General features: G+C 42.5%; 1 long non-coding RNA gene across 1 annotated transcript in view; it reads left to right on the top strand.

Annotated features, from left to right (window-relative positions):
* Positions 1-18748, top strand: part of LOC143274327 (uncharacterized) — a 48278-nt gene extending 29530 nt beyond the window's left edge. Inside the window, exons 3-4 of the long non-coding RNA XR_013052929.1 lie at positions 12065-14196; positions 16553-18748. This is a non-coding gene — a long non-coding RNA (uncharacterized LOC143274327). The remainder of the gene's footprint in view (positions 1-12064; positions 14197-16552) is intronic.
* The last annotated feature ends 383 nt before the right edge of the window (positions 18749-19131 follow it).

The following is a 19131-nucleotide window of genomic DNA, read 5'->3' as shown; positions in this document are numbered from 1 at the left end:
TTCAAGGGAAGACACACAGATTCCATGTCACCCTCTTCCCATTTTCCTCTTGCTTCCTACAGAAAATTTCCAAAGTGCACCTTTCTTTGCAATGGAATGTGCTCTGCAGGCCTCTGTGCCTGGGCTGAGGAATGCCATGCCCATGGCAGGAAGTGTGTGCAACTTCTCCAGGGTCTCCACCCCAGCTGTGAGTGCAGCATGGCTCCTGCCATCAGACTCCAGCTCTTGTTGCCAGCAGCTCATGGACAGTGCCTACCCCTACCTACCACCTGGCACAACCATGGTGACTGCGCTGACTAACGAGGGCCAGATCTCTGCCTCAGCACTCTCCTATGCAGGTGTTCTACAGTGGGATCCCACGGGAAACACTGACCAGAGGGGAGCTGCTCTCCAGGACTTCACTGTAACTGTCATTGACCAGAATACCACATTCTCCTCCTTGTCTAGGACAGCCCAGGGTGATAATATTTTAGATCCCAATGCCTGAGTCCTTTCCTACCACAGTTGCCAAATCAAGGATACAGGCTAGCAGCTTCCTACCTGGAGGGCAGCCAGGTCTATTACAATGACTTCAACAACCTGGGCCCTCCGATGCCTGGAGAACTCAGGCAGTGCCTGAAGGCCTGTGGCTATGGGTCCTACTCTGGGAGTCAGGCCTCTGCCCTGCAACCAGAGATGGTGATGATGCCAAAGGAGATTCAGTCAACGGATGTCCAAACACCCTTCTCCACCTTTGCCATCTACTATCCCACAACCGCTCAAGACACGCCAGACACCCGTCTTTAAGGTGAGTAGAGCCAGGAGGTAGGACTGAGATCAGCACTCAAAGCAGACACAGCTCAAACTTTCAGATATGAGTCCATTCCTGCTGTTTTACAGGTACTCATTATCTGCTTTGTCTATGATATGGATTTTGGTATATATTGGTAATACTAATATATCTAAAATTTTAAGGACTTTATGAAGAATTTGTATAGGCTTCAGAGGACAAAAATTCATAAAACCAAGATCCACTTCACAGAGGTCAAATGGACTCCAGATAAGTAGAGCCTAAATTTTCCCTACCTGTCTATTCTTGAGGATGATATTTTTGTCTCTCCAGGTCTTAGAACTCCTCCCCTTTCTACTTACTACATTTAAAAGTTCAAAAAGGTTCATAAATTTTAACTTTTGTTCCTACTTTAAATTTGTCTCAACAGTTTTCCACTTGGCTGACAGAAACATCCAAGCATCAGTTGATAACTAATAGCTCTGGACTTGCTAAAAGCTAATGTGGACCAACTTAACCAATGTCATTGTTCCCTGTCTCTACTGCTGTGTCAGATAAGCCCATACTTCTGACAAGTTCCCCACTGCCCAGACTATGACTGGCCTTCCAGATTTTGACTAGTCTCTCAGCCTTTTAGGGCCTTGACAACTATGCCCCTGTATCAACTGGAAGCAGTTACAGAGGAAAATACATTGTCCTGTACTCCCTGTCCATAATAGGTTGAAATACTGAGTCAAAAAGAAACTCCCTGGCATAGAGAACAAAATTGCTAACTATTATGCTCATTGACATACCAGGAAAATGGGCCCAGAACTGTCAATTGATGGGTTCATTAACTACAATAATTCTACAGTAAGATAAGACACTTGACCTTCTTTATGGAGAAACAAAGAGGTATTATATGGCCTTAAGAAATTATTATTTCTATATAAATCATTCAAGATTATATTCTAGTTGTGTGCAAAGATTAGAACTACAGGGCATTAAGAATGGTAATAGATGAAAATGTCACTGCTCTAGAAAAATCTGTTAGCTAATAGTTCTTAGTTCCGAAAAACCCTTGAGCCCCAGGACAGATAGGTCTCATGACTGAGTCTTGTCATTGGTGCTTGTGAAGTCGGGGAGAGATATGGGGACTGAGGCAGTTGCCATGACAAGCTTAATAGAAACCAACTAAAAAGTAGGCCTGAGTTTGCATGCAGGCATCACCTGGATCTAGAAAATGCCATAAGCTGACCCCACCCAGGGAGGGCCAGCAACTAAGGGGATATACCTCAAAACAACCTCAATACTATAAGAATGGAGGCAAGATAAAAAGAATGCCCATGTGTCTGAGGCTAGTATGAGATACAAGGTAAGCTTCTGAAAAACAGGGGCTACAGAGACTTGCCTATCTCAGGAAAACAAAAGACCAGAAGGATAGAAAACATCCAGAGGTAGACAAGTCAGGGCAGCAAATAGCAACAAATTTGAAAGAGGTAACATGTTCAACAAGACTCACCATCAGCCCCTCAAGTGCTTGCTTCTACCAACAGCATCCAATTACAAGCTTCTTCATGATGAACAAAGACCACTGCTTCTGCAAGTTCACCATGATACTGCTTATTACTTTAAGGATATAGGGTCATGCTGGCCCAAGAATCAAACCCTACCAAAAAGGAATGAAAAGCAGAGAAGAGAGATGCGAGTCCTGCCTGGGGAAACACAGACTAAGGAAGGCCTCTAGGAAAAAACCCAAAGAAAAGATTCTTGAGTTCATCATTCAAGGTGCACTCTATATATTCGGCCCTGTCCTTCAACACAGTCACAAAGAAGCCCTCTGATCTCTTCCTTGGGTAATGGACAGATGCTGACAGCTCATAAACCAGATCAACTGATACAGTTTCTCATCCAGCTTTCCTCCACTTAGGTGATCCTCTCCTTCCTGTCCAAGGTTGCTGACTCAATGTACAGTGAATGCTGGTACAGACACAGTAGGACAGCTCAGGTCTGGAGGGAAAGATATCCTGATTTGTCAGGAAGCTACGGTATACCTAGAGTATCCAGAGGACAGATCTGGTGGGAGAGGTATCCTGACTTGTCAGTAAGTCTGGAGATATCTGAAGATAGGGGTGGGATGAGACATGGTCTTCCTGCAGGATGTAGCAATCCTGCTCCTCTCTGAGAGAGAGCCTTTACACCTGAACCTCACTCTGCCTTCACTTAAGAGCTCTGCTTCTTCTCTCTGGCCCAAGATGTTGCTGCTTCTGCTTCACTCTGCTAAAGGGGAAACCTTGCAGAAATGTAGCAATCTCCTCTGCCTCCAGGGAAAAGTTGTTACTTTTTTCTGCTCAGTGTTGCTCAACCCAGGTAAGGGAATGTCTCCACAAGCATTTTTTTTTTGGCTCAGTCCCCCTAGGGAATGTCTTGGCAAGGTTCTTCTGTTCTGTGCAGGCTAATGAAGATCTTTACCCAAGACTCTTTTAAGAAAGAGATTCATTTTGGAATGAGGTTTTCCAGGAGAATGGCTGTCTCTGCCAGGGTGGGAAAGAACAACCCACAACTAAGCAGGCAGAAGAGCTTTTTAGGGGAAGAATTTCTCCAAAGAGATTTTCTGTTCAAAGATTGATTTGTTTTCCTGCTCACAGATTGGTTGGTTTCATTGGTCAGGAACAGAGTTGGCTTTAATTTCAGGGCCAGGGCATATTTCTTTCACTGGCAGAGCTGGCTCTGGTTTCAGGGCCAAACTGTGTTTTGTTCATTACTTTTTTTTTCATTTTTTTATTTTATTACGAAATTTTCTACTCACTCTACATACCACCCACAGATTTCCCCCTCCTTTCTCCTTCCACCCTCCAGCCCTCCCTCCCAAGCCACCCCACATCCCCCAAATCAAGGTCTCCCCAGGGGAGTCAGCAGAGCCCAGCACACTGAGTCTAGGCAGGTCCAAGCCCCTCCCCACTGCACCAAGGCTGTGCAAGGCATCACACCAGTCACCGGGCTCCCAAAAGCCTGCCCATGTACCAGGGACAGATCCCGATCCCCCTGCCTGGGTGCCCCCCAAACAGTTTGAGCCAAAGAACCGTCTTCCATATCCAGAGGGCCTAGTCCAGTCCCACGGGGGCTCCACAGCCAATAGTCCACAGTTCATGGGCCTCCACTAGTGTGGCCTGGTCATCTCTGCATACCTTCCCATCATGATCTTGATATCCTCCTCCTGCAGAATCCCTCCTCTCTCTCTCATTGTTTTGATTCCCGGAGCTCAACCTGGTGCCTGGCTGTGGATCTCTGCATCTGCCTCCATCAATCATTGGACAAAGGCTCTGTGATGACGGATAGGTTATTCACTAGACTGGTCACCAGAGTAGACCATATCAGGAACCCTCTAGACCAATGCCAGCATTCCAAGGTGGGGTCATCCTTGTGGATTCCTAAAAGCACCCTACCTTTTCCTATTCCCATGATGTCCTCATCTGTCATGGTATCTCCCTCCCTGCCCTCTGACTCTGTTCCTGTTCCAGCTCGACCCTCCAATTTCCCTATGTTCTCATGCTGCACTCCTCTCCTCTGCCACCCCTCCCCCCATTCCCAGCCTGCTCATGTAGATCTCATCTACTTGTTCACTGGGTCATCCATGTGTCCCTCCTAGAGACTTTCCCTGTTAGCTAGCCTCTCTGGAGCTGTGGGTTGGAGTCTGGCCGTCCCTTCTCTCACATCTACGAGTGAGTACATACTATGTTTGTCCTTCTGAGTCTGGGTTACCTCACTCAGTATATTCTCTAGTTCCATCCATTTGCCTGCAAATTTCATGATGTCATTTTTTTTACTGAGTGGTGAGTAGTACTCCATTGTGTATATATGCCATATTTTCTTTATCCATTGTCAGTTGAGGGGCATCTAGGATGTTTCCAGGTTCTTGCCATTACAAATAATGCTGATATGAACATAGTTGAGCATGTGTCCTTGTGGTAAGATTGAGTTTCCTTGGGCATATGCCCAAGAGTGGTATAGCTGAGTCCTGAGGAAGACTTATTCTCAATTTTCTGAGAAACCACCATACTGATTTCCAGAGTGGATGTACCAGTTTGCATTCCCAAGAACAGTGGAGGAGTGTTCCCCTTGCTCCACATCCTCTCCAACACAATCTGTCTTCAGGGTTTTTGATCTTAGCTATTCTGACAGGTGTGAGATGGTATCTCAGAGTTGTTTTGATTTGCACTTCCCTGATTACTAAGGATGTTGAGCTATTCCTTAAATGCCTTTCAGCCATTTGAGATTCTTCTGTTGAGAATTCTCTGTTAAGCTCTGTGGCCCATTTTTTAAATTGGATTGTTCAGTATTTTGATGTCTATTTTTTTTTAGTTCTTTATATATTTTGGAGATCACCCCTTTGTCAGATGTGGGTTTGATGAAGATCTTTTCCCATTCTGTAGGCTGTCGTTTTGTCTTATTGACCATGTCCTTTGTTCTACAAAAGCTTCTCAGTTTGAGGAGGTCCCATTTATTTATTGTTGCTCTCAGAGGCTGTGCTACTGGTGTTATATTTAGGAAGTGATCTCCTGTGCCGATGCATTCAAGACTACTTCCTACTTTCTGTTTTATCAAGTTCAGTGTAACCAGATTTATGTTGAGGTCTTTGATCCACTTGGAGTTGAGTTTTGTGCATGGCAACTCATATGGATATATTTACAATCTTCTGCATGTTGACATCCAGTTATGCCAGCACCATTTGTTGAAAATGCTTTCTTTTTTTCCATGGTACTTTTTGGCTTCTTTGTTCATATGTTGATAGGTATGTGGATTAATGTCAGGGTCTTCAATTTGATTCCATTGGTCCACATGTCGATTTTTATGCCAGTACCAAGCTGTTTTTATTACTGTAGTAGCTCTATAGTAGAGCTTGAGGTCAGGGATTGTGATGCCTCCAAAGGTTGCTTTATTGTTCAGGATTCATTTAGCTATCCTAGGTTTTTTTGTTTTTCCACATAAAGTTAAGTATTTTTCTTTCCAAGTCTATGAAAAGTGTTGGGATTTTGACAGGGATTGCATTGAATCTGTAGATTGCTTTTGGTAAGATTGCCAGTTTTACTATGTTAATCCTGCCTATCCATGAGCATGGGAGATCTTCCCATTTTCTGACATCTTCTTAAATTTCTTTCTTCAGATACTTAAAGTTCTTATCATACATGTCTTTCACTTGCTTAGTTAGAGTTACCCCAAGGTATTTTATATTATTTGTGTTATTTTAAAGGGTGGTGTTTCTCTGATTTCTTTCTCAGCCCATTTATCATTTGTATATAGGAGGGCTACTGATTTTTTTTGTGTTAATCTTGTATCCTGCCACATTACTGAAGGAATTCATCAGCTGTAGGAGTTCCATTGTAGAATTTTTGGGGTCACTTATGTATACTATTACACTGTCTGCAAATAGTGAATGTTTGACTTCTTTCCAATTTGTATTCCCTTGATCTCCTTTTGTTGTCTTATTTCTCTAACTAGAACTTCAAGTACTATGTTGAATAATTATGGAGAGAGTGGACAACCTTTTCTTGTTCCTGATTTTAGTGGAATTGCTTTGATTTTCTCTCTATTCAATTTGATGTTGGCTGTCATCTTCCTGTAAATTGCCTTTATTATGTTTTGGCATGCTCCTTGTGCTCCTAATCTCTCTAGAATCTTTACCATGAAGGGGTGTGTAATTTTGTCAAAGGCTTTTTCAGCATCTAATGAGAAGATCATGTGTTTTTTTTTCTTTCAGTTTGTTTATATGGTGTATTACATTGACAGATTTTCATATGTTGAAGTATCCTTTCATCCCTGAGATGAAGCCTACTTGGCTGGTAGATAATTTTTTTATGTCTTCCTGGATTCAGTTAGCCAGTATTTTATTGAGTATTTTTGCATCAGTGTTCATGAGGGAGATTGTTCTGTAATTCTCTTTCTTTGTTGCATCTCTGTGTGGTTTGGGTATGAGGGTAACTGTAGCCTCATAAAAAGAGTTTGGTAATGTTCCTTCTGTTTCTATTGTGTGGAACAAATTGAAGAGTATTGGTATTAACTCTACTTAGATAATTTGGTAGAATTCTGAGCTAAATCATCTGCTCCTGGGTATTTTTTTTTTTTGGTTGGGAGACCTTTAATGACTGGTTCTATTTCCTTAGGGGTTATAGGTCTATTTAAATAGTTTGTCTGGTCTTGATTAAGTTTTGTATGTGCTACCTATCCAGAAAATCATCCATTTCTTTTAGAGTTTCCAATTTTGTGGAGTACAGGTTTTTGAAGAATGACCTGATGATTCTCTGGATTTCTTTGTTGTCTGTTATTATATCTCTCTTTTCATTTCAGATGCTCTCTCTCTGCTTTTGTGTTAATTTGAATAAGGGCTTATCTATCTTGTTGATTTTCTCAAAGAACCAACTCTTTGTTTCATTGATTCTTTGTATTGTTCTCTTTGTTTCTATTTTATTGATTTCAGCCCTCAATTTGATTATTTCCTGGCGTCTGTTTCTCCTGGGTGAGTTTGCTTCTTTTTGTTCTAGAGCTTTTAGATGTACTGTTAATTCACTAGTGTGAGATTTCTCCAACTTCTTTATATATTCATTTAGTGCTATGAATTTTCCTCTTAGCACTGCTTTCATAGTGTCTCATTAGTTTGGGTATATTGTACATTCACTTTTGTTCAAATTCTAGTAAATCTTTAATTTCTTTATTTCTTCCTTGACCCATTGGTGATTCAACTGGGCATTATTCAGTTTCCATGAGATTGTAGGCTTTCTGTAATTTTTGTTGTTGTTGAAATTTAACTTTAGGCCATGGTGGTCCAATAAGACACAGGAGGTTATTTAAATTGTTTTGTTTCTGTTGAGATTTGCCTTGTGGCCAAGTATGTGGTCGATTTTAGAGTAGGTTCCATGGGGTGCTGAGAAGAAAGTATATTCTTTTTTGTTAGGATAGAATGTTCTGTAGATATGGATTCAGTCCATTTGAGTCATAACATCAGTTAAGTCCTTTATTTCTCTGTTAAGTTTCGATTTGGGAGATCTGTCCAGTGGTGAATGTGGGGTGTTGAAGTCTCCCACTATTAATGTGTGGAGTTTTATATGTGGTTTAAGCTTTAGTAATGTTTCTTTTACATATGTGGGTACCTTTGCATTTAGGGCATAAATGTTCAGAATTGAAACTTCATCTTGGTGGATCTTTCCTGTGATGAGTATATAATGCCCTTCTTGATCTCTTTTGATTGATTTTAGTTTAAAGTCTATTTTCCTGGGAATTAGGATGACTACACCTGCTTGTTTCTTAAGACCATTTGATTGGAAAGTCTTTTCCCAGACTTTTATTCTTAGGTAGTGTCTATCTTTGAATTTGAGGTGTGTTTCTTGTATTCAGCAGAAAGCTGGGTCCTGCTTTTATATCCATTCTGTAAGCCTGTGTCTTTTCATAGGTGAATTAAGTCCATTTACATTAAGTGGTATTACTGACCAGTGATTGTTCATTCCTGTTATTTTTTGGTGGTAGTGTATGTGTACTTCTCTTCTTTGGGGTTTACTGCTGTGGCATTATCTATTGCTTGTGTTTTTGAGGGTGTATCTGACTTCCTTAGGTTGGAATTTTCCTTCTAGTGCTTTCTAAGTAGGGCTGGGTTTGTGGGTAAGTATTGTTTAAATCTGCCTTGACTTGGAATGTCTTGTTTACTGTGTCTATGATGATTGAAAATTTTGCTGGGTATATTAGTCTAGGCTGGCATCCATTGTCTCTTAGTGTCTGATTTACATCTGTCCAGGTCCTTCTGGCTTTCAAAGTCTCCATTGAGAAATCGGGTGTTATTCTGATGGGTTGCCTTCATAAGTCCCTTGGCCTTTTTCCTTTACTGCTCTTAATATTCTTTCTTTATTCTGTACATTTAGTTGTTTAAATATTATGTGGTGAGGGGACTTTTTGTGGGGTCTAGTCTGTTTGGTGTTCTATAGGCTTCTTGTATCTTCATAGGCATTTCCTTCTTTAAGTTGGGAAAGTTTTCTTCTATGATCTTGTTGAATATATTTTCTGTGCCTTTGAGTTGGTGTTCTTCTCCTTCTCTATCCCTATTATTCATAGGTTTGGTCTTTTCATGGTGTCCCAGATTTCTTGGACATTTTGGGTCATGACTTTGTTGGCTTTAGTGTTTTCTTTGACTGATGAATCTATTTCTTCTACCGTATCTTCAACGCCAGAGATCCTCTCTTCCATCTCTTGCATTCTGTTGGTTATACTTGCATCTGAAGTTCCTGTTTGTTTACTCAGATTTTCTATTTCCAGCATTCCCTCTGTTTGTGTCTTCATTATTTTTTCTACTTCCCTTTTCAGGTCTTGGACTGTTTCCTTTATCTGTTTCATTGCTTTTTCATGATTTTCTTTCAAGGCTTTATTGTTTTCTTTTGCTTTATTGGTCCTTTCCTCTAGTTTTCTATAGTGTTTTCCCATTTTTTTTGTTTGACTTTTCTTCAATTTCATTTGTGATTCCTTCTATATAAGCCTCTACCCTCTTCATTATGTTATTCATAAGGCTGGTTTCTTTTGCTTCTTCCATTTTTTGATGTTCAGGTCTAGCTGTTGGAGGAGGGCTAGGTTCTGGTGATGGTGTATTGCTCTTCATTTTGTTGTATGTACTTCTGCCTTGATGTCTGTCCATCTCCTTGTGGATACGTTCTTGGTCTTATTATCGCACTTGGTCCAGACAGAGCTGACAGATCTCTTGTCTAGATGGGAGCTCCAGGGCAGGATGGGAGGTCTTGTCCAGATGCACGGTCTGCCGGGGTCTTGGAGAAGGTGAGCCTTCCCAGTGGGGGTGGAGGGGATCCTGCCTGATGGCCAGAACATGGGGCCAAGTTGGGCAGGTCTTCCCCAGAATGGCTGGTGCCCAGGGATGGGATCTAGTCTGAGCCCAGGCACTCACCTCTTGTCCAGATGGGAGGTCTGGGGCAGGATGGGAGCTGGGGGCTGGTCTCTAAGTCTCGGGAAATGGCTGCGGTCTTAGGCAGATGGGTGTGCAGGCAGGGTGTGGAGATTGCAGGGTTTGCCAGGGGTCTTGGAGAAGGGGAGCCATCTGGTGTGGGTGGAGATGATCCTGCCCAATGGCCAGAACCTGGGGCCAAGTTGGGCAGGTCTTCCCTGGAATGGCTTGTGCCCAGGGATGGGATCTAGGCTGAGACCAGGCACTCACCTCTTGTCCAGTTGGGAGGTCTCATGAATTCTTATTAGCATTTTGGATCTAATTTTAGGGCCAGGGTATATTCTTTCATTGGATCTGAATCGAGGGACAAAGTGTGTTACTTTTGCTCTGGTGTCAGGGTTAGGGTATGCTTCTTAGGTTCTGTGTTGAGGGTTAAAGTGTCTCTTCCACTGGCATAGGTCCCAGGGTCAGAGTGTGTTCCTATCACTAGCTCTGGTTTCTGGGTCAGAATGGGTTTCTTTGATTGGCCCCATTTCCTTACATAGCACCCCCCAGGAAACTAGAAACCTGCCATCTCATCATTTTTCCCACTGTCCTCTTGCTTTCTACAGAAAATTTCCAAAGTGTACCTTTCTTTGGGACAGAAAGTGCTCTGCAGCCCTCTGTGCCTGTGCTGAGGAATGCCATGCCCTTAGCAAGAAATGTGTGCAACTTCTCCAGGGTCTCTACCCCAGCTGTGAGTTCAGCATGGCTTCTGCCATCAGACTCCAGCACTTGTTGCCAGCAGCTCATGAACAGTGCTTACCCCTACCTAACAGCTGTCATGACCATGGTGACTGAGTTGACTGATCAGTGTCTACCTTGGCACTGTCCTATCCAGGTGTTCTCCAGTAGGATCCCATGGAAAGCACTGACAGAAGGGAAGCTGTGTGGTGATATCGTATTTGTGCGGAAATGTGACATTTTATTTGTATGTGAATAAATAAAGTTTACCTGTAGATCAGAGGTCATAGACAGCTATAAACAGAAGTCAGGCAGTGGTGGCATGTGCCCTTAATCTGATCACAAGCAGACAGAGTCTCTGTGTGTTCAAGGACACAGCCAAGCATGGTGGCATATGCCTTTAATCCCACTACCAACCATAGAGATCTGGAGGTCTGTATAGAGAGGCCGTGTTGAGGAAATGAGTTGGCTGTGTTAAGAGCCAATGAAAAAGCAAAACAGCAAGGCAATTAAGGTACAGGTTACACAGGAAAAGGATCTCTTGGAAAGCTACAGTGACATGTTTAGCTAAGGTAAGTTGGTGGCTATCACTCTGATCTTTATGGCTTTTACCCCTGTATTTGGCTCTGTGTTTCTCATTTAATAAGACTGTTTAGAAATTTGTCTACATTTGGCACCCAAAGTGGGGACATGTTGAGTCTCATTATCATGATGATATGTGGATAGGAGAAGCAATTACAAAAGTTTTGAGGATGTCATATGTTTTGGGAGTGGAAAAGAAGGTCATTTGAAAAGGGAATGTAAACAGGGCATTCCTAGAAAGATGGTTTATTCAAGGAACAATGACAACAGAATATCCCTCCCTTCTGGATTATGCAGAAGGTGTGGAGCAATGAATGCAGATCAACAAGGGACAGATAAGGTAATCCTTTGCCTCTGTCCTCAGGAAACTCCCAGAGGGGCCTCATGCAGGCCCCCACAGAAAATTCACTTCAGACCTTCCCTGCCATCATAGAAGAAACCCCTTCTCAGAGCAATTAAATAACCAAATGCCTATTGGAATAAACTAGGCTGCTCAGAGTGATAGAACAGCGGAGGCAGAGAGAATAGAAAATTCAGGAGAAACCGCAAAGCAATTTTTTGGCAAAATTTTATAAATGAACAAAGAACAAAATTAAAAATATGAATAAATAACATTTTTGGATGGTTTAGTAGACACAGGTGCAGTTGTGACAATAATTGCACCAGAATTTTGGCATCCAAATTGGCCACTTCAGGAGGTAAATGTTCAGCTGTTACGGATTGGAACATTATCTCAAGTGAAACAAAGCACAAGATTGCTTGAATGTATATGTCCAGAAGGACAGCGGGGAAAATTAAAACAATATGTGGCTAGTATAGCTATGAAATTTTGGGGCCATGATCTTACAACAACGAAATACTCATATTAACATTCCTCTGAAACAGGACAGGGAATATTCACCAGGAACAACTGAGTAATTACTAAGTGTCTGTAAACTGAGGTGGTGCCATTGCTACTCAAGCACAGCTCATAGGAATGCATGACCCACTACCGAAGGAACCTGAGGGCTGATGTGTACTCTCTAGGAGGGTATCATCTCACTTACCAGGCACTGACTCCTTCCTTGACTCTTTTTCAGTGATGCAAATGGAGACAGCCTGCAGATTGACAACTTCAGGCCTGACACTGTCTGCTGCAGAGTCCTGACTGCTGCAATGTCTGAACCCAGGCTACCCAGATGAAGATACCACCTGTTGATGGGGACAGGTTATTAACTGCCCTCATTCAGAGTCCTTCAGAACTCCTTCCTTGCCTCCAGCTTCAAGCCTGGAATAAACAGAGAATAACAATGTGGAAGAGATGACTGCTGAGCAATCAAAGCTGCTTGCTGAATGCCTATGAAGGCAGTAGAGAAAACCAAGGCTCATCCCTCCCCCCTTTAGCACACCTGGACATGCAGCAGCCCCTGAACTACACTGATACTAGGAGACTAAGTCAGAACTGAGCTTCTGATAATGCCATTTTGGGAAGCAATAGCCTTGGTCTAGAAGAGACTGGGTCTTTGCAGAGTATCATGGTCTCAAGCATTGACTTGGAAGACATGACTACAGTATGTCAGATATTCACCTTCCCCAAATCTTAAACTCCCTCACTGACCTAAACCACTGGGAAAATACCACAGCAATCCATTCTAAGGACTCCACAGTCACCAAGAGGTATCGGGTTCAGGAATGCTCCAGCATCATAGGTCTCCCTGAATAGGTGAGCAAGAAAGACCAGAAATTATCTCATCTTCTTCATGAAGCTCTTCAGGCCCAAATCCAGCACCAGGACCTGGTGGAGGGTAGAGAGCCTGGGGCAAATGCTGGGGCTAGTGCAGGGGTTATTGACAACATGAACAACAATCATTTGGAAGGCAAAGCTCAAGAAGCCGCACCTAGCCGGCTCAGGGTAGCTAGGGTACAGGGGCAAGATGGGACTAATAGGACCAGAGAAAACAATTTCACAAAATACAGCAGCTGAAGCCATCAAGTCACAGAGTCAAGACATAAGAGAAGCACACCATCCCCATACCAAGAGGAAGAAAGTATACGTGAGCTCAGTCACGGCAGCTTTAAAAAGCCTCAAATAACCTCAGAAAGCAGATGCTCCATGCAGGTCCTTTCACACACTGGAAAAAAGAGTGAAAAAAATTGGCAACTTAATCACTCAAGCTCTGCTAAATTTCAAGTGCAACAAACATCCCAGGACAGACCTAGGAACCACATCATTACAGGATGTGCCATGTGATGGCCTGAGGCCCGTTAAAAAGCTGGGCAATGCTCAGAGACCAGAGAGCTGTGTTTGCAAGTAGCTGTCTCCCTACCACTATGAGCTGCCCCCACCTAGGAAAGACAAGTTAGTACCTCTGCCTTTGCCAGCCCTGGACAAGCCTCAAGCCAGACCTGTTTCTAGAAAGCCTCTCTCCCTGGCTTCACACAGGCTCACTACATTTTACTCTGTGAGGCCTCATTCCTACTCGGCTCAGCCTACCATTCTCAAGCCATCTAAACCAGCTCCTGCCAGCACTTCTTTGATGGCCTCTGACAAGCCAGTTCTGCCTATTGCTACCAGTGCCACACAAGATAACATAACCAACCCCATCCAGTCTTGCACTGGGCCTCAGCCAGCTGTCTGTAGGCCAGTATCCTACAGGGCATCATCTCACCCTTCACTACAGAGGGAGCTTGCCTCTGCAGACAAGAACCATGCCCCATCACCTCCCAAACCTCAAATCCAACATCTACTGCAAGACTTCAGCCGCCAACCAATTCCATGGAGGAATGTCCACATTCCAGGGCCAGTCATCTCACAGCCCATCACAGAAGAGCAGAGGCCAGAGAGGGAGGCCATGAAGAGGCGGGCTCAACAGGAGAGAGAGAATGCTGCCAAGTACACGTCTCTGGGCAAATGGCAGCTCTTCCTTCAGAGGGAGAAGGATATGGAAATTTCTACTATTTTGGCTATGTCATGTAAGGGCTGGCCTAGACTTTGGAACACAGTACTATTTAACATAGAGAAAGTGAGATGTAGATACACATATACATGTATACATTGGATTTAAAGATCTGGGTCAATGTGTTGATAAGTAGGTACATATGGAGTTAAGGAGATTAATTGGTAGATGCAAGGATTTATATATATAAATGTCAGACATCTTTTCTATTCTTGTAACTATTTGAAGACACTAAAAGTGACTGGAGAAACTAAAGTCAGTTATATCATCCATGGGTAAGTATATATAGCATGTTTTGATGGTTTCTTCATAATTTTACTACTATTCATGTTGCCAAAGTAGAAATATGTGTTACATAAATATATCATATACTATAAATCACTGGTAGTGTTTATTTAAGGTAGAAGTAATTATTCTCTTTGACTTTTATTTTCAAATAAAATAAAAGTCTTTCAACTTGGTATGTTTCCTGTAGGAGTTACAGTGAACTGTTATAGTAAACACACTCCTGTTCTTACCACACTTCCTCCCATTTTAAACCACTCACCCCAGTCCTTTAATCATTACTGTTCTGGGACAGAGCTCCTCATGAAATTTCATGATATGAAATACAGGATTCCATGAATACACCATCAAGCACCCACCTTAAAGGGAAAATATACAAGGGTGACCATCTTCCTGAGAAGAGTTTCATTTCATAACTATGTTTATCTCAAGTTGTTTCCATCTTTGAAATCATCCATTTAACATTTTAATTTATTTTGTGTGTGTGTGTATGTGTGTGTGTGTGTGTGTGTGTGTGTGTGTGTGTGTTGTCCACCTGAATTCACGTGGAACACATGTGTGGAGTGCCCACAGAGGCCGGAAAAGGGCATCATCTCTAAGGTCTGGAATTAAGAGAGTTAGAAAGCCACCAGGAGGGGCTCTGAAGCAAGCCTGGGGATTCTGCAATCACTCCAGTGTTCTTATCCACTTAGCCATCTCATGGAGCCTGAGTTGAATCCACATACTGCAAACAACATAACTTCATTTTCCCTATGGCTGAAAACACTTTACTTTCTTCAGATATCCCATTTTCTTCACCTATGGCTATGCTGTTGGACACTATGCTTGTTCTCCAAACAGTGCTGCAGTCAACATTGATGGGAAAGTACATTTCTAATAGATTGAGTTCTTTGGAAAGGCATATGTGAACCATGTGCTGGGCCAGGGTTTGGCTTTTGGAGGATCCTCTACACTGACACCCAACAAGGGAGGAAAACTTCCCATCCCTGCAAGCACTGTTTAACATTCCCTTCTGAGAACTCTCTCAGTATATCTGTCATTTCTTTTCTAGTTGGCCTTGGATAGCATCTAGGAGGTGCAATGTGCATGTCCTTGATTCCTCCTCAATCTGAACCTTTGTATGTCCTCACTCTCCTTTTTATGAAATTGGGGAGGACTGTCTTTTTCTTTGGCCCTTACTACCTGGGTTGTCTTCTTTCTTATGATTTATGTATTTTATCTAATTCTAAATAATTTAGATATTAATCTTCCTGCAGAGGTAGCAATAGCAAAGATGTTCTCCTGTTCTCTAGGACCCCCTCTTGAATAACTATTTCTTTTTTTTCTGAAAACAAATTCTTCACTTCCCTAAGAGACTATCTGTCACCTACAGCCAGGATTTCTTGAGTGGCTGGTGTGTTGCTTCATTCTGGCCTGTCTGTGAACATTCAACTGTTTACCATACTCTGTGCTCTCATACTATCAGGGTTACTCACACTAAGGCCTCTGAGGCATTTGGCATTCCATTTTACAGGGTGATACATAGGAAATATAACACATTTATTTATTAATTTGCTTTTAATTTCTTGAACTGCTTCTCAAAAGCCTCAATGCTTAACCAGCCTAGTTCCTGGTTTTCATGCCTTATATACCTTTCTGCTTTCTGCCCTTACTTTCTGGGATTAAAGGCTCACTTTCTGGGATTAAAGGAATGTATCACCATGCTTGGCTGTTTCCAATGAGGCCTTGAACTCACAGAAATCCAGAGGGATTTCTGCCTCTGGAATGCTAGGATTAAAGGCGTGAGTGCCACCAATTTCTAGCCTCTGTATCTAGTGGTTGTTCTGTTCTCTGACCCCAGATAAGTTTATTAGGGTGCAAAATATTTTAGGAACACAATACCACCACACTATGTTGATAAGGCTAGTCTTGAACTCACTGACATCAGACTGCCTCTACCTCTGCCACTACCTCTACCTCTGCCTATGACTCTGCCTCTAATATAGCCCTGGACCTGACCCTCGTCATGGACCTGTCTCAAGAGTGTTGAGACTAAAGGAATGCTCCAAAAAACTAAATGGAATCAAGTTTCTTTCTGTCTATGTAGATATCCAGGTTTCTCAGAATGATTGAAAGAAGACATGTGTAAGCCCAGGTGAATTTTGGGTACTCACCCAAAATCCTCAGATTTGTGAATGTACTTACAACTGGAACTCCACTCAGACTGATGTTTCTGAATATCTGCAGCTGTGGCTGAGATCCTAAGAATGTCATCCAGCTCTTGTAGGGGACTAAGTGTAGAGGTGCACTGAAAGGAGGGGGCATCCCACTTACCAGGTACTGACTTCTTCCTTGACTCTTTTTCAGTGGTGCAAAGGGAGACTTCCCTGGAAATCACACATCAAGCCAGAGACTCCCTCAGCTGCAGAACAGAACTCTGCAACTCCTGCACCCTGGATTCCCAGATAAGGACACCAACCATTGATGGAGAAAAGTCATTAACAGTCCCCATTCACAACCTTCAGAAATCCTGGTATTGCCACAAGCTCCATGCCTGGAACAGAGAATGACAAACCGCATGAGATGGCAGCAAATCTGTCAGTGGCTCTGGATGCCTATGAGTGCACAAAAGAAAACCAAGACCCATCTCTCCTCCCTTTAGCACACCCCAACATGAAACATCCCTTGTACTTCACTAACCCTGGGAGCCTAGAAGAGGAGCTTGCTTCTGACAATGCCACATTGGGAAGCAGCAGTCTTGGTCAGGATGAGCCTGGGGCATGCACAGTGTGTTGGCCTCCAACATGGACTTTGCAGACATGACTACACCTGTGGCAGAAGTTCACCTTCCCAACTGCTCAACTCCCTCTCTGAACTAAACCAATTCCAGGTTCTCACAACCACCCAATGCAAAGACTGCATCATCATCAGGAGCGATCAAGCCCAGTAAAGATAAGGTGTCACCAGCACACCCTTAAACCAGGTGAAGATGGAAGAAAAAGGCTCTAATTCTCTTCACATAGCTTCTCTGGTCAGAATCCAATATCAGGACATGGTAGAGGAGAGAGGCTGGGGTCATTGCTGTGGCCAGAGAAGGGTATATTAATAACATGGCCTAGCAAATGGAGGGGAAAGCTCAGAAAGCCACACTCTGCAGGCCCTGCAGACCTAGGAATCATAGAATACAAGATCAAGAGAACTAGAGAAATAAATTCCAAGAAAGCTGAAGGAGCTAAAGCCATCAAGCCACTGTCCTCAACACCAAGAGGAAGCAGGAATTACTGTGGAGCTCAACCATGATAGATTTAACAAGCTTCAAACCCACCTCAGCGAGCACATGCTGGAATCTGTGAAGGTCTGTCACTCACTGTGGAAGAAGGGTGAGAAGAAACCTGGCATCTCCTGAACCTTCAACTCTTTGTGCTATGCTGTGCTGTAACAGTATCAGAGTTTGTTACACTTTGGCCTCTGGGAAATTGGGCAGTAATTATCTTTGTCCAGGGTAAATTATAGTAAACAGAATTCAATTATTTACTAACTCATATTTAGTTTCTTGAGAAAAGAACCCTCTCCATAGCCCAGCCTACCCTGGACATTTCTAAATCGAACAGGCAAACATTGAACTCAGAAAGAGCTTCCTGCCTTCCCCTCTCCCTTTGTCTCCATGTCAACTTCAGCCTCTCCTACTGCATCCACCTCTGCCTCTTCCTCAGCCCCTGCCTCAAGAGGGCTGAGACTAAAGGAATGCAGCAAGAAGCCGTGTGGAATCCAGGTTATTTCTGTACAGGTGGATAACCACGTTTTAGTGAAGACTTGATGAAGAGGCCATGTGTACTCCAGGGTGCATTTTTTGGTACATACCTAAAACCAAAGAGACTAAACCACATGTATTTCCAAATGGAACTTAACTCAGATTCATTTTTTATAGCAATCTACCTTGTTTCAGTTGTAGGCTGTACTTGCTACAATATTGTGAATCACTAACCTCATATGAGATGTGTTAATACTATTTTGGATATTTAGTGCTTTTATGTTAAAGTTATGATTGCTTTTCTAATTCTATGAAGTGGGGCATCTGACTTTTATAGAGAAATTGTATTCATCCTGTAAAAAGAGTTTCATGGTATATCTTTCTTCACAATATCTAGCCCATAACTAATGTGTAGGCCCAAAAGTGTACTTTCTAAAAAGGGCTATGTTCAGACTCACCCATTTAGAAATGTTAACAAACCAAGCATGGAATGATCCTACTACCTGTATGCAATGATCCTCACAGGGACAAATTTGAGTACAGCAGATTGATGGAAACAGTGGCTTAGGGAGTCCTCTGGTTTTATCACTCTCTGTATGTGGTTTTAATTACAGATTTGCACACTGCCATGAGATTTCTGTGCTTCACTTTATAACTTTGGAATAGTGGAAACATATTTGGATGGATATCTTCTAACCCTGATATTATTATTTTAATCTTTATGTATTCAAACTAAGGGTCTTGTAAAATAATCCTTATTAAAGAAGCTCAGGAAGGATTTTTCATATTAAAGCAACTCAAATAATGTTGTACTTGTATTGAATCCTAAATGTCATTAATTCTCATTGTACTATTCATTGAACACGTTCTTTTAAAAACTATATATTGTATACAGTAACTTTGTGACCAAGGCCTACCCATTCTGCAACTTTCACCAAAAATATTAGGCATTGGTCAAATGCTCAACAGCATTGCCTTCAATGTCAGGAATGGAACATATAGGTGTGACATGGAACATTGCCTTCAATGTCAGGAATGGAACATGTAGGAGATTTCCCATCCATATAGAGAGAATCGGGAGATATCTGTCTGGGACTAAATACATATGGTATAATATGATTATTACGAGTTACAAGAACTCTCCTGCAATCACCTTGACTACATTCATCACCTTAGCTGAAATAGTTCTGTTGTG

Source organism: Peromyscus maniculatus, chromosome 1 (genome assembly GCF_049852395.1).
Source record: "Peromyscus maniculatus bairdii isolate BWxNUB_F1_BW_parent chromosome 1, HU_Pman_BW_mat_3.1, whole genome shotgun sequence".
NCBI lineage: Eukaryota > Metazoa > Chordata > Mammalia > Rodentia > Cricetidae > Peromyscus > Peromyscus maniculatus.
The sequence above is the reverse complement of the archived record's forward strand: the minus strand, read 5'-3'. Positions and strand labels throughout refer to the sequence as shown.